General features: G+C 39.5%; 1 protein-coding gene across 4 annotated transcripts in view; it reads right to left on the bottom strand.

Moving 5' to 3' along the window:
• The window catches only part of GNAL (G protein subunit alpha L), a 314748-nt gene that overhangs the window by 32546 nt on the left and 266488 nt on the right, over positions 1 to 15714 (bottom strand). The window contains exon 1 of one of the 4 annotated variants that reach the window (XM_075826437.1): positions 5109 to 5127. The exons of the other annotated variants lie outside the window; for them this stretch is intronic. The gene's annotated coding sequence lies outside the window, so the exon portion shown is untranslated. Of the gene's footprint in view, positions 1 to 5108; positions 5128 to 15714 lie in introns of those variants that run through there. 4 annotated transcript variants of the gene reach the window in all.

Genomic DNA, 15714 nt, shown 5'->3' with positions numbered 1-15714 from the left:
GATTTCCAAATGAAATGCAAAATTTACTTTCATCTGAAAACAGGACTTTGGATCACTGAGCAGCAGACCAGTCCTTTTTGTCCTTAGCCCAGGTAAGACGCTTCCGACGTTGTCTCTGGGCTATGAGTGGATTGACATAAGGAATGCACAAGGAATACAGTTGTAGCCCGTGTCCTGGATACGTCTGTGTGTGGTGGCTCTTGAAGCAGCGACTCCAGCCGCAGTCTACTCTTTGTGAATCTCTCCCAGATTCTTGAATGGCCTTTTCTTGACAATCCTTCCAAGGCTGCGGTTATCCCTGTTGCTTGTGCACCTTTTTCTACCACACTTTTTCCTTCCTCTCAACTTTCCATTAATATGCTTAGATACAGCACAGCTTCTTTAGCAATGTCCTTTTGTGGTTTACCCTCCTTGTGGAGGGTGTCAATGACTGTCTTCTGGACAACTGTGAAGTCAGCAGTCTTCCCCATGATTGTGTAGCCTACTGAACCAGACTGTTGGACCATTTTAAATGCTTAGGAAACCTTTGCAAGTGCTTTGTGTTTATTAGCTGATTAGAGTGTGACACCATGAGTCGACGATCTTGAACTTTTACCCAATATTCTAATTTTCTGAGAGACTAAATTTTGGGTTTTCATTAACGGTTATCCATAATCATCAACATTAAAAGAAAAAAAAAATGCTGGAAATAGATCACTCTGTGGGTAATGAATCTATATAATATGAGTTTGTTTTTTAATTGAATTACTGAACTAAATTAATTTTTTGATGAGGACCTGTACATGAGGAATAACGTGTGTGTGCGTACACATGAGCTATTTGTATTCATTATTTTTAAGTACTTTTCCCTCTGCAGGCTCTCTAATTCTCAGTTGTCTTTGAGCTAGCCAGAATGCCCTAACAACAGGAAATATGGTCAGACAGCCCCGGGGGCCTTCAATGGACCCTGGGCTGTCCTCATTTTCCCGTCGTTGGAGCAGGGCTGCGGCTGTGTATTACAGTCATTGCCCCTTTCCTGATCGCGTGGGAACAAGTCAGCGCGACGTGATGCGGCCAGCACTGCACTAATGAGCCGCAGGCACTGAAGACACGGAATGGGGACGCTTTGCAGTGCGCGCACATTGTTCTCTGTCTTCAGTGTGCGCGCCACCATTCATTAGTGCACAGCTTAGTATAAAAATACATGAATTCACGCAACCCTAACGTGTAATAATAAATAACAGGGGTTATCTGAGAATATGAAAAACACAGAAAAATACCTGTGTGTGTCAGAAGGTTCACAAGGTGATGCCACCATAGATCAGAAGTCATTATTTTTAATTTTCATTGTTACCCAGCTCTGTGCAGAACTGCTGTATCAATGCTGGCAAGTTGCTGTGGGTAGAATTATCATGTATGGACTAAAATTCCCATGATTCCTCTCTCCTTTCACAGACGTTGCCTCCATTTACAGCTGCCTACAATTACAAGGTAGTGCTGTAAGTACTCATACATATATATATATATATATACACATACACACATATATATATACACACACACACACACACACATACATATATATATACATACACACACACACACATATATATATATATATACACACACACACACATATATATATATATATACACACACACACACACACACACACACACACACACACACACACACTGACAAATGGCGATCTGCTGCACAGGATGTGAAATACAACAGATAGGGAGGGAGAAGAGGAGATAAGAGTTATGTGATGTGTGACATTTTGTTCTTCAGAGAGGGAAGGTGAAGATGGGTAATTTAGAGTACAAAACCTCATACACAAAGAGGCTAAACACCAGGAGCATGGTTATGTAACTGCATTTGAGATTTGTTCGTTTTGACTTTATTCCGTCAATTTACCCTCTTTTGCAGGAAACAATAGCGCAGTCTGCTCTGCTTTTCTTTCTGTCCAAAATGTTGGAAAGTCGAAGGAAAGGAGCTTTCCGTTATTTTAACATTGAAGATAATGGATGACAGATACAAATTTAATGTCTTCCATTTGTATGTTAGGCCATTGCAGCTCGTGTCTTTGCCATTCACTGGACGCACGATTACGTCTTAATGCAGTAAGAACACCACAATTAGGATGTAATAGGGTATGGATTAAAAAGGAATGTATCACGTTCAGAAATATTTTTGACTGATGCAGTTCATGAAGATAAAAAAGTGTTATATTGACAATGTTTAACTACCATGTTATATTTTGAAGAAAGTAAAAATGTTTTTTGAATTACCATAACTAAGCACTGTATACAGGTCAGTCATTGCTACATACAATACATTATGATATACATTATAGTTTTAACACATACAGGGCAGATTTATCAAATTATTAAATTTTACCTTCCCGGAGTAAATAAAGGTCAAACAAATTTATGAAACATCTGCGTCAATTTTTCCAACACGTATGAAAAAGCGCGTAGAGGTTCAGAGGTGCGCTGCGCAGGATTAATTTATTAAAGATTTCTGACACTTTTCGAACTAAAAAAAAAATGACTGCAAAACAACACAGGCAGATTCATCGACAGGGTATGCGCTGCCCTCGAGGAGTGACCAGTCCACCAGTATTAATAAATCTCCTACACTTTGTTCAGTTCCGGAGAAGTTCTTTCCTCGAGGTGTCCTAACCCTATTTTGCAGCCTGCAATTCCAATAATATCAAAGAAAATTCTAATTACGGTAAGAAAAAGAAAACAAAAAAACTCCTCCAAGCAGGCGCACCATTATTCTAGGATTTCCATTCTAAAGACTACAATTCCTACATGGAATGCGTAGGTGATATAAATAAATGAAATAAATGCTCGACTACCATGCCTGGAAGACTGCGGATTAAGCGAGTCCAAGTCTTACCTAACTAAGGGTTTTTGTAATCCGTTTCTTTTTAAACAAATAGATGCTCAATGACTTTGGAAGTTTAACATTTGTACCCTGGTGTAAATTAGGACGGGGGAGTTTACATAGACGGGAATATCTCGCTGACAGTTATAAAAAGCAGATTTAGTGCAGAGAGGCTGAAAATGATAAATGCCTATATACATGCACAGACACAGACAAGAAGGCCAAGTGTTCTAAAAATAGTTTCAGTTGCATATCCTCCCAAAAACTGAACTACATAAACACGGCTGTGCACACTGGAGTACCTGTTCTACATCTCACCGCACAGTATAAATAGGCTGATGTTACATTAAACAGAGGACTCCAATCCCTGTGCACTTCCCTGCTCGTCTTCAGACTTAAAACTGTAACAATAGCCGATCCAGTTTATAGATAGAATTGTGTAGATGAATACATCATTGATACGTAAAATTCATATTCTACGTCAAGATTATATAACTAAAAAGGAGACATCATTGCTCAGCCAAAACGGAATGCCGTTTTCTGCCACACCACTATTGGTATGTGTGACCGTAGCTTTTTAATGGATACCATTGGTATTACTTTCATATTGATATACTGTCCTTGATCAAAGAAAATTATATTCTGACATTATCTCTACACCACAATCCGCTAGGCCACTGTACATTGTAAAAAATACAGGTAAAACCCCCCACCCAAAAAAAACATGAGTAGTTGTACCGTACAAAAAAGGTAAAGAAGTTTAGAATTATTTCCCAACTCAGTGATAAATATCATAGAAAAAGGGCAGAAGGATTTACACAAACCACAATGCTGTAAGGGGGAGATACAGGTGTAAAACAGCCACTCAAACATTTATCATTCAGAAGGGGGTGGCTGCATAGTATAATGGTACACAGATAAGGTGCCAGTCACGCATTCATGATGGCTTGCAGTCTTATTAGTCACGTGCCAATTCGTAATGCCACGTTTTTAACAATATGACATGGCTATCTATTATTAATGTTACATTAAAAAAATAATTTTCATTCCAAAGAAAACGGCTGTACATTACAGGAAACATCAATCGCTGCTAATGTGTACGTTTATAGGATCTTAAAGATTGGATACATCCATTCTACATGGACTGTAAAAACGTATCAGACAGGTTTTCAATATTTTGATTGCTTGATATCATGCAAACCAGACATGTATTTGGACATTATTATAGGGTACCGTAACTAAACTTTCAAAAAAGTCTATGAGCCCGTATACTAAATGCTCGGCTTTCCGAGAAAAGCTGATCAGAAACGAAGCAGCTCATGCGAGTGTTTCTGCCACTTTGTTTTAGTGATCGGTAGGGGTCTAAGTGCTCAGATCCCCACCAATCAAAACGTCTGACATGTCAGAATTTTTTTTTAAAGTTTAGTTACCCTTTAACATACTAGTTGTGGATTCCATTATCATATGCACAAGGTGGCAATGGGCTGGTAGTTCTGGTCACAGCTTTGCCATGGTCTTATAAAAAAAAAAACCTTTTAAGAATATCTTCCCAAAACTAGGTCTATGGCAGACTACATTTAATTACTGCCAAAAATTCAGATTTTTCAATGAGCCATTGGAGTCAAACTGGAAAATTGTGGCAAAAAAACAACTAAATTGTGACCAACAGGGGAAAAATATAAATGAACAGTTCTCAACTGCACTGTGTAAATGGGATTTGATAACGCTTCATTCATTACATGTGGAATATCAGGCCGCTGTGGTGTTGTCACGGTATGGGAAGATTGCCTAATTGTTGTTGATAGTTTGGAAACTTTCCTGAGCCAATCAGAAATCATATAAAATATGGTTAAATATCATGTAGAGCCAACTTATTTCTTTCATTTCCCTGACACTATCCTATCAGGAACTTTTGAAATGGAGAGTGTTGACAATTATTAGTGTTAATAGATATGATCTGTAGACAGCCTATATACTGCACAGGAATTCCCAGGGAGTAGTAGTGACACCTACTTGCCAATAAGTCTATTATATTATACCAGGAATATCACCTACGCCATACTGACCAACAAACTGTAATGAAAGTGATAGCTGTGCAGCCAATTCTTCTTCCCTTATGTTCGACACATATCACTAAGTATATCAGTAAGCTTACAGGCTGTCTGCAGTGGTTTGGAGCCCAGGTGAGCTCTTGACTATAATGATCTTGCTCTTCACATTTGTCCTCCTACCAGCATTTTGGCCTCTGCACATGTTCTCCATTGGAATGTCCAATTGATACAAAAAGGTAAAGAAAACTGTTGGGATAAATAGTCAAGTACTCAGGCTAGGATAATATTGAAAATATAAATAATTTATTTCAAAATTCATATATTTCTTTAAAATGCATATAATAATTCATGGTGCAAAACTCAGACTAGACTATTGCATTAGTATTTCATCAATAAGACCACATAATATAAGCAACACACTAAAGAGTGACTATATAAATGAAATGAAAGGGTAACTAAACATTCAAACTTCTGAGCACTGAGACCCCCACCGATCACTAAAACGAAGCGGCAGAAGTGCTCAGGTGAGCACTGAGCCACTTCCTTTCTGTTGAGCTTCCGGAAAGGCGATGTAGTGGAGTACGGGCTCATAGACTTTCTATTAAGCTTGTACACCGCTACATTGATTTGCGGAAAAAGCCGAATAGAAACTAAGCGGCTGAGCGTTATCACAAGCATTTCTGCCGCTTCATTTTAGCGATTGGTGGGGGTCTCAATGCTCAGACCCCCACCAATCAAAACTTCTGACATGTCACTATGATTCATTGATCAACATCCATCTTAAAAAAATTCATATAGGCTATTGTACAACACCCAATGTACATCAATTTGACCCAATAAACCTTTTGGGGGTCACTAAGGGCGGGGGGGGGGGGAGGGGTCGGTTGAAGGCTACAATAACACAGATGAGATAAAATGTAATTCAACTTCCTGGCTATCGGAAGGACAGTATACACTGGAAACACCATGATATGCCACAAATATTCGCATAGTGCAGTGGCCACTCGACGATCATACAAAGTCACAGTCTGGATGGACAGTACCATATGATGACTGGCTCCAGGTATTGTGACCTAGATCAGAATGTCAATGTAGTTACACTAAACATCGACACATATAGCATTCGTACAGCAGTGCATCACAGAAGTGCTAAATAGATAGAGTTCATCTGGATACTACCGACATTCTAGGTTGATGGCCACAATGGTGTGGTGTGGACCTTATGTCCTACATTCAAAAAGATAAGTTCATAAGTCTCTTGATATCCTGAAAGCATGTATAATCCATCAGGTCATATAGAACATGTCCCCACGTGTAGACCGCATCTGACGTCAATTGATGACAGACTGCATAGGCATTTTCCTTTCTAAACTGTTAGACTGGGTCCACACAGAGTTTTTTGAGGGCATAAAATCTTCCTCAAAATTCCGTTTGGATATGGAAGGGCAGTTGGAAAAGGGAGGATCCTGTGAGGCGCTGCTGCGTGGCTGTTTGTAAGATATTGGCAGTGGTAAACGGAGTGATATGAAAAAATATATGTTTATTATAAAACAATAATGGCTACGCGTTTCAACGCTGTACCAGCGTCTTCCTCAGGCCGATAAGGTTACATACAAAGAAAAGGGGGTTCTTATATTTTTTAAGGGGGCCTTCAATGTACCATGCAATGTATTGAGAAACTTTTAAAACATTTCTTGAAGTGTGAAGCTGAAAAAAAAATTAAAAAAATCAACAAAAAAACCTTGCTATTCCACTATCGTTTTTGAGGTTTTGTTTTTACGGCGGCCACTGTTAACATTATTCTGCGGGTTAGAACAATTACAGCGATACCAAATTTCTTTTTTTGTTTTGTAAAGGTAGCAAAACCTATAAAGACAATTGTTACAATAAAATGTGTTTGTTTTTCCGTCCATGGAGCGGTGTGAGGGCTTTTTTTGGGTGGGGCGAGTTGTTTTTATTACTACTATTTTGGGGTACATAATTTTTTATAATTTTTTTGGGGGGGCAAGGAGACCAAATAATAGTCCTGGCATTGTGAATTTTCTTTCTGCGACACTCACCACGCTGGTTAAACATTTTAATAATTCAGACATTAATGAACGTTGCAATACCAATTATGTTTTATTTATTTATGGTTTGTAATGGTTATGTAAAAAATAGGAAGTGTGTTTTTTTCTGCTTCTATTTATTTATATTTTTACAACTTTTTTATGTTTTTGTTAAGTCCCCCATAAGGGACTTTACCATGCCATCTCATGTAATAAACTACAATACATTTGTATTGCAATGTATTGACCTTTTTTCTGTGCTCTCCTATTAACCCCTTAATGACCAGCCTATTTTAGACCTTAATGACCAGGCCATTTTTTACGTTTTTCCATCGTCGCATTCCAAGAGCTATAACTTTTATTTTTGCGTCGACATAGCTGTATAAGGTCTTGTTTTTTGCGGGACAAGTTGTATTTTTTAATAGCACCATTTTGGGGGACATATTATTTATTGATTAACTTTTATTAACTTTTATTTGGGGGGAAATAGAAAAAAAACTGAAATTTTGCCTCTCTTTTTCGCGTCTTAAATCTACGCCGTTTACCGTGTGATATAAATAACACAATAACTTTATTCAGCGGGTTGTTACGATACCAAATTTGTATAGTTTTTGTATGTTTTACTACTTTTACACAGTAAAATTATTTGTTTTTGTGTCTCCATATTTGAAGAGCCGTAACGTTTTTATTTTTTCGCCGATGCGGTTGTATGTGGGCTTTTTTTTTGCGGGAAGATTTGTAGTTTTTATTGGTACCATTTTGGAGTAGATGCGACTTCTTGATCACTTTTTATCACATTTTTTTTAAGTCAGGATTCACAGAAAACAGCAATTTTTCCATAGTTTATTAAATTTTTTACGGCGTTCACCGTGCAGGTTAAATATTGTAATAGATTTATAGTCGGGATCGTTACGGACGCGGCGATACCAAATATGTGTAACTTTTTAACTTTATTTTGTTTTTTTAATAGTAAAGCAGTTTGTAAGGGGAAAAGCTGGGTTTTTCATTTTTTTTAAAATTAACTTTATTAAACTTTTTTTCACTTTTTTACTAGTCCCACTAGGAGACTATAATATGCGATTTTGAGATCGAATTTATAATACACTGCAAAACTTTTGTATTGCAGTGTATTACTGCCTGTCAGTTTAACACGGACAGGCATCTGCTAGGTCATGCCTCCGGCATGATCTAGCAGGCATTCGCTCCAGGCAGACCTGGGGGCCTTTATTAGGCCCCCGGCTGCCATTAGAGACACAGACACTCGGCGATCGTATCGCCGGGTGTCGGTGGGAGCTCCCTCCCTCTCTCCAAAACCACTCAGATGCGGTGCACGCTATTGTGCACCGCATCTGAGGGGTTAAACGGGTGAGATCGATACTTATATCGATCTCACCCGGTCGAGCAGGGACACCCCCAGCCCTCAGCTACCTCTGGAAGCTGAGAGCAGGGAGCTTTGTCAGCTCCCTGCTCTGTTTACTTATTCTGATGCTGCGACGTAAAAAGTCTATGGCATCGGAATAAGGCCCGTTAGTGACCGACGTAAAAACACGATGGGCCGGTCACTAACAGGTTAAGCCCCATCTTTGGCAGGGCTAAAACAAAACAGGACACAGAATGAAAACCTGGAGGCTTTAACCCTTTCAGGACCGAGCTCATTTTGGCCTTCAGGATCAGCCCCATTTTTTCCAAATCTGACGTGTCAATTTATGTGGTAATAACTCTGGAATGCTTTTGCCTAGCCAAGCGATTCTAAGATTGTTTTCTCGTGACATATTGTACTTTATGCTAGTGGAAAAATTTGGTCAATAAATTCATTGCTTATTTGTGAAAAACACCAAAATTTTAAGAAATTCTGCAGCAGCATCGGCGTTAGCAGGTAAGTCGATGTAGCTACTTACCTGCAAACGCTGATGCTGCTGCAGAATCAACTGTAGCCTCTGGTGCCGATGTGTCCTCGCTCGTCTGACACGATGCAGGACCTGTGAGTGACGTCACAGCGTGATCTGGCAGAAGCTGGGCGTTCTGAAGAGAAGTGGATGATACTTCTCATCAGAACGCCCAGCTAGTAAAAGTATTAAAAACGCCCCGATGTACGCACATAATACACGCCCACTTGGACTTTTACTTTTAAACACACCCACTTGGACTTTTGCAAGCCTCATTTGCATAACTAAAAAAATGGTCATAACTTGGCCAAAAATGCTCGTTACTGTAATCTACATTGCAGCGCCTATCTGCTGCAATAGCAGATAGGGGTTGCAAAATCTGGTGACAGAGCCTCTTTAAATGTATCTGCTTGTAAAACAGAATTATGATTTTTCTAATTTTAAATGCATCTGCTTGTAAAACAGATAGTAATACCACACAAAATAGTTACTATTTACATATTCCATGTCTACTTTATATTTGCATTATTTGTTGAAATTTTTTTTATTTTCTAGGACGTTACAAGGCGTAGAACTTTAGCAGCAATATCTCACATTTTCATGAAAATTTCAAAAGGCTATTTTTCAAGGACCAGTTCAGTTCTGAAGTGGCTTTGAGGGCCTTATGTACTAGGTAGACCCCCATAAATCACCCCATATTAAAAACTAAAAAACTGCACCCCTCAAAGTATTCAAAACAGCATTCAGAAAGTTTCTTAACCCCTTGGGCGTTTCACAGGAATTAAAGCAAAGTAGAGGGGACATTTACAAAAATTTTTTTGCTGAAATTCATTTGTAATACATTTTCTTCCATAACACAGAAGGTTTTACCAGAGAAACGCAACTCAAAATGTATTGCCCAGATTCTGCAGTTTTTAGAAATATCCCACATGTGGCTCTAGTGTGGTAATGGACTGAAAGACAGGCCTCAGAAACAAAGGAGCACCTAGTGGATTTTGGGGCCTCCATTTTTTAGAATAGATTTTAGGCTTTAGGGTTTGAAGAGGTCTTGTGGGGCCAAAACAGTGGAAATCCCCCAAAAGTGACACTGTTTTGGAAACTACACCCCTCAAGGAATTTACCTAGCGGTATAGTTAGCATCTTAACCCCACAGGTCTTTTGCTATATTTATTGGAGTTAGTCTGTGAAAGTGAAAATCTACTTTTTTTCGAAAAAATATAAAATAAATAAATAAATCTTTGCAAGGAATAAAGAACAAAAAGCACACCAAAACTTGTAAAGCTACTTCTCCCGATTACGGCAATACCCCATATGTGGTATTAAACTGCTGTTTGGACCCACAGCAGAGCTCAGAAGGGAAGGAGCGCCATTTGGATTTTGGAGCGCAGATTTTGCTGGATTGGTTTTCAGTGCCATGTCGAGTTTGCAACACCCTGGAGTGACCAAAACAGTGGAAACCCCCCAAAAGTGACCCCATTTTGGAGACTATACCCCTCAAGGAACTTTTCTAGGGGTATAGTTTGCATTTTGACCCCACCGTTTTTTGCTGAATTTAGTGGAATTAGACTGTGAAAATGAAAATCTACTTTTTTCTGAAAAAATGTTGCATTTTTTAATTTTCATAAAGGATAAAGGAGGAAAAAGCACCCCAACATTTGTAAAGCAATTTCTCCCAAGTACGGCAATACTCCACGTGGTCATAAATGCTTTTTCAGGAGAAATTAATTAACCCTTTCAGGACTGATCCATTTTTTGCTTTTACATTTTCGTTTTTCCCTCCCCACTTTCCAAGAGCCATAACTTTTTTATTTTTCCATCAATAGAGCGGTGTGAGGGCTTATTTTTTGCGGGAGGAGTTGTAGTTTCTAGTGACACCATTTAAAGTACCATTTAACGTACTGGGAAATGGAAAATAAAATTCTTTGCAGGCTGAAATTGGAAAGCTGCGATTCCTCCATTGTTTTTTGGGTTTCGTTTTTACGGCTTTCACCGTACGGTTTAAACAACAACTTCGATTACGGTGATACCAAATTTATACTGTTTTTTTTATATTTTACTACTTTTACAAAGTAAAAATGGTTTGTTAAAAAAAGCAAAACGTTTTATTTCACGACATTCCGGGAGGCATCACTTTTTTTATTTTTTGGTGGATTGAGCGGTGTGAGGGCTTATTTTTTGTGGGATGAGCTGTAGTTTTTATTGGTACCATTTTTGTTTTTACATACAACTTTTTGATTACTTTTTATGATTTTTTTTTTTTAACAGCTAAGGTGACCAAAAAAAACAGCGATTTTGGAGTTTAAAATTCTTTACTTTTTACGGCGTTCCCAGTGCGAGTTAAATAATGGTATATTGTAATAGTTCGGACTTTTACGGATGCAGCGATACCAATTTTGTTTATTTTTTACATTACTTTAGAGGAAACACGGTTAAAGCAGGCTTTTTTGGACTTTGAATATATTATATATTTTTTTCACTAAGAATAACTTAACTTTTTTCTTTTTACACATTTTATTAATCCCCCTAGGGGACTGGAACGAGCGTTCATTAGGTCGCTGGTACAATACACTGCAGTACTAATGTATTGCAGCATAATGTCATTTTTACAGGCTCCTGTAACAGCGCGATCGCTGTTCCTGTCCGTAAGTCCCGGGTGTCAGCTGTAATACACAACTGACACCTGCAGAAAATGGAGCAGGCGCTGCGCATGAGCCCACTCCATATATAACCCCCCGCACCACGACATGCTATTAAGTCGTGGTGCGCGAAGGCATTAATGCGCAGCGGATGGTGCAAAGTGAAAATTTAAATTTTTCACTGATATGCCATTTTAATGCACAATATGTTGTGCCCAGTTTGTGCCACTGAAGACAAATACCTCATACAATGTTGAGCGGGTTCTCCCGGATATAAAATGTTATATGTGGACGGAAGCTGGTGTTTGGGCACGCTGTAGGGAGGGAGCGCCATTTGAAACGCAGATATTGCTTGGGAATATTTCTATTTGGGGTTTTGCTGGTAATTCAGTTTATAATGTGGGAGAATACGTAAGCTGGGCAGAGTACATCAGGGCAGAATAAGAGGGTATAATAATGCGGTAAATAAATAATAATTCATAGATGTGTGGCCAGTGTCGCACTGATAAATCTTATCCGCTTTTGGACACTGCACAATTTCTGTCGCTATATTCTGAGAACCAGAAATTTATTTTTTCACCACCGGAGCTGTGTGAGGGCTTATATGTTGCGGAACAATCTGTAGTTTTCATTGGTACCATTTTAGGGTACATGTGATTTTTTTTTCATCACTTATTAGATTTTTTGGGCAAGCAAAGTGACAAAAACAAATTCTGACAATGTTTTTTGTTTTTTTTACAGTGTTCACTGTGCACTATAAATTACATTTTACTTTATTCTGCGGGTCGATACGATTACGGCGATACCATATGTATATAGTTTTTTTATGTTTTGTGGCCTTTGCGCAATAAATCACTTTTCGATAAAATGATTTCTTTTTTGTGTCACCATATTCTGAGAGCCGTAACTTTTTTTTTTTTCAGTCAAAAAAGCTGTGTAAGGGCTTGTGTTTTGCGGGACGGGTTGAGTTTTTATTGGTACTATTTTGGGGTACATGCGACTTTTTGATCACTTTTTATTCTATATTTTGGTTGGGTTATAATAGTTGTTCTGACATTGTTTTTCAATTATTTTTTTTGCGGTGTTCACTGTGTGGGAAAAATAACACTATAGTTTTATAGTTTGGGTCGTTACGAACGCGGCGATACAGTTTCATTTTTTTCCTATAATAAAAGACTTATCATAGGAAAAAAAGCATTTTTTGTTTTCGTAACTTATAACTTGTTTTTAAACTTTTATAAAACATTTTCATTACTTTTTTTCTTTACTTTTTACTTGTAGACCTGCAGCACTGATGGCTGGTATAATACATTACACTTCCTAGGTAGTGTAACGTCTTATAAACTGTCAGTGTGACGCTGAGTGTCACACTGACAGGAAGTCTATGAGGACCGGTCTCCGGCTGGTTCTCATAGGCTGCCGTGCATTGCAGACCCGGAGGATGTTGTATGGCCTCCGGTATTGCCATGCAACCGACTGCAGCACCTGCAATCGGTCCCCGGGAAAGTTTGTTGTAGCAACAAACTTTCTAGTTTGTTACAGTAACAAACTTTCCAGTCCGTTGCTACAACAGACTTTCCCTGCAATCACATGATCGGTACCTGAACCAATTAGGTCCCGTTCATGTCTCCGGGACCAGAGGCAGGGGTTAACAGCGCGCGATCCAGGTGTCAGCGCTACTCTGAGACAATCGAACTTTTAACACCCACCGTGAATTCACGTTGGCGCTGCAGAGAGCCCAGCAAGTGCCGACGTGAATTTACTGTGGGCAGTTGGGAAGCGGTTAACTAGGCCTCCAGCTGCCATGGCAAACCGCAATCTCGTCACTATTGATCGCGGCGTCTGATCGATTAACTGGTGATGATCAGAATTATCTCTGATCACGGCCATTGCAGGTGGGTTTCAGTTGCATAAAATAGCCAGGAACCTGCCGCATATGGCGTGAGCTCAGCTTCTGTGCCCATGTCATATTGTTAGAGCGCACATCCGCCGTACACATATGGCACGTCACTAAAGGTATGTTCACATGTAGAAAAAGAAGTGGCTGAAAGTTACTAGGCCGTTTTCAGGGGAAGACAGCCTCTGATGTCGTAATCGTTTTTGAAGCTGAACATGAAGCTTTTTTTTTTTTTTTAAACATTTAGAACCATTTTTGGGTTTTTCATAGTAGCTCCAAAAACACCTCAAGAAGCGACATGCTACTTCTATTTACGACGCTCTTTTTATGAGGCGTTTTTTTAAATTCAGCAGCTGAAAAAGACACCTCATGTAAACAGCACAGTGTATTTCCCATTGAAACCCATGGAAAACAGTTTGCAGTCTTATATCCGATGCATTTTGGAGCGTAAAAGCCTCTTTTTACGTTCCAAAATCAGTCTGAAAATAAGCCGTGTGAACCCTAAGGGGTTGACTGATCCTTTGTTTTTCTTGGAATAGGCCACTAAACGAATTCACAAAAGGAAGTTACCTCTCCTTATTCCTGTCAAATGCACCATTTCTGTTTAACATTGGTAGGCCATGCTAGTAATAGGCTTTTAGACATGATTATTTCCACAGCTTTTCTCCTGGTATGTATGCTTGTCGCACTCCACCCAATGGCACTGTACATAAGGTTCTTTAGTTCCCCCCTCATTGCAGCCCCTTACCTGCTCCCTTGTCACATTAGCCAAACCAGAAGTGAATTGCCCGTTACAAGACCTGCCGGTCCTCTATCCTGCTCGTCCCATTAGAGAGAAATGACATCATATTCCTTTTCAAACCTTGTTGTACAAAAGGAAGTGACAGTCTGAGAGTGAAATCCTGGTTCTGCTTAGAATCACACCGGTTATAACCGTCCATGTTTTTCAGATGTAAATAAGAACACGCAGCATGTAGCACCGTAGTCCCTCACTTTACAATAATGTGACATCACAACGACCCTTCTTTGACCGTAGTAAAGTGAGGGCGTACTCACATTACAATATCCCACTATTTGTGTTCACCTAATAATTAAGGAGAACGTATTAACAGGAATAGCCAATCAGCTCTGTGCTCTTTGGTACAATAGTTCTACAGCCGAAGCAGAAGAGAATCTATGATTTGGCATTAGAGACAACCCCAGTCCATATGGTCTATTAGTGCGGTGCGGACTTGTGACCGCCCTATATGAAACAGAACGCAGAGCCATTTTGTCAAAGCAGCTTCCATTCATCTGAACGGCCATCATGTAATAATACATTTCAAATGTCTGTCTGGATTCCCCATGTGTTTGCTGGGGTGCTGGGTGCCAGACCAACGACGCTCAGCTCCTTGGATGAGAAAAACCCCTTTAATGTGTAAGTGATACTTGAACATATGTGAACAGAGCCCGAGTCTTCCATCAGAGATATATGTCAGGAGGATTTCCTATATCGCTATTCTAAACAGTGAGAAAGGGGTACGCTGATGAACAGGGCCACATGGATACGTTCAGCATATGCACCTGGAGCTTTCCCGATGAATATGCTGAACGTAGTTCACAAACCTGTTGTAAAGAGAGTCTTAGGGCTCATTCAGACAAGCGTGAATCTCGTCCGTGGGCTGTGCGTTGAAACACACAGCAGACGGACCCATTGATATCTATTCACACATGCAGGAGTTTTCATGCAGCGAGTGTCCGTTGCGTGAAACTCACTGCATGTCCTATATTGGTGCCTTTTCACGCACCTATTTGCCCAATAAAGGCAATGAGCACGTGAAAACCACAGATAGCACACAGTCGCACATCCGTGGCCTCTCCGTGTTCACACGACCTATTTTCAGATGTAATTCGGGCGTTTTACGACTCAAATTACGCCTGAAAAGACGGCTCCATTACGCCTGCAAACATCTGACCATTGCTTGCAATGGGTTTTATGATGTTCTGTTCAGACGAGGTGTAATTTTACGCGTCGCTGTCAAAAGACGGCACGTAAAAAGACGCCCGCGTCAAAGAAGTGCATGTCACTTCTTTGTACGTTTTTGGAGCCGTTTTTCATTCACTCCATTGAATAACAGTTCCTATTACGTCCGTAATGGACGCCGCGAAAAACGCGAGTACTTGCAATAACGTCTGAAATTCAGGAGCTGTTTTCGCCTGAAAACAGCTCCGTATTTTCAGACGTATTTTGCGTTTGCGTGTGAACATACCCTTACATTGGCCAAAAAAAAAAAAAAAGTGCTTTAAAAGTGTGTGAAAAACACATGCCACATGCAACGT

Source organism: Rhinoderma darwinii, chromosome 5, assembly GCF_050947455.1.
Source record: "Rhinoderma darwinii isolate aRhiDar2 chromosome 5, aRhiDar2.hap1, whole genome shotgun sequence".
Classification (NCBI taxonomy): domain Eukaryota; kingdom Metazoa; phylum Chordata; class Amphibia; order Anura; family Rhinodermatidae; genus Rhinoderma; species Rhinoderma darwinii.
This window is presented reverse-complemented; position numbering and strand designations above follow the sequence as displayed.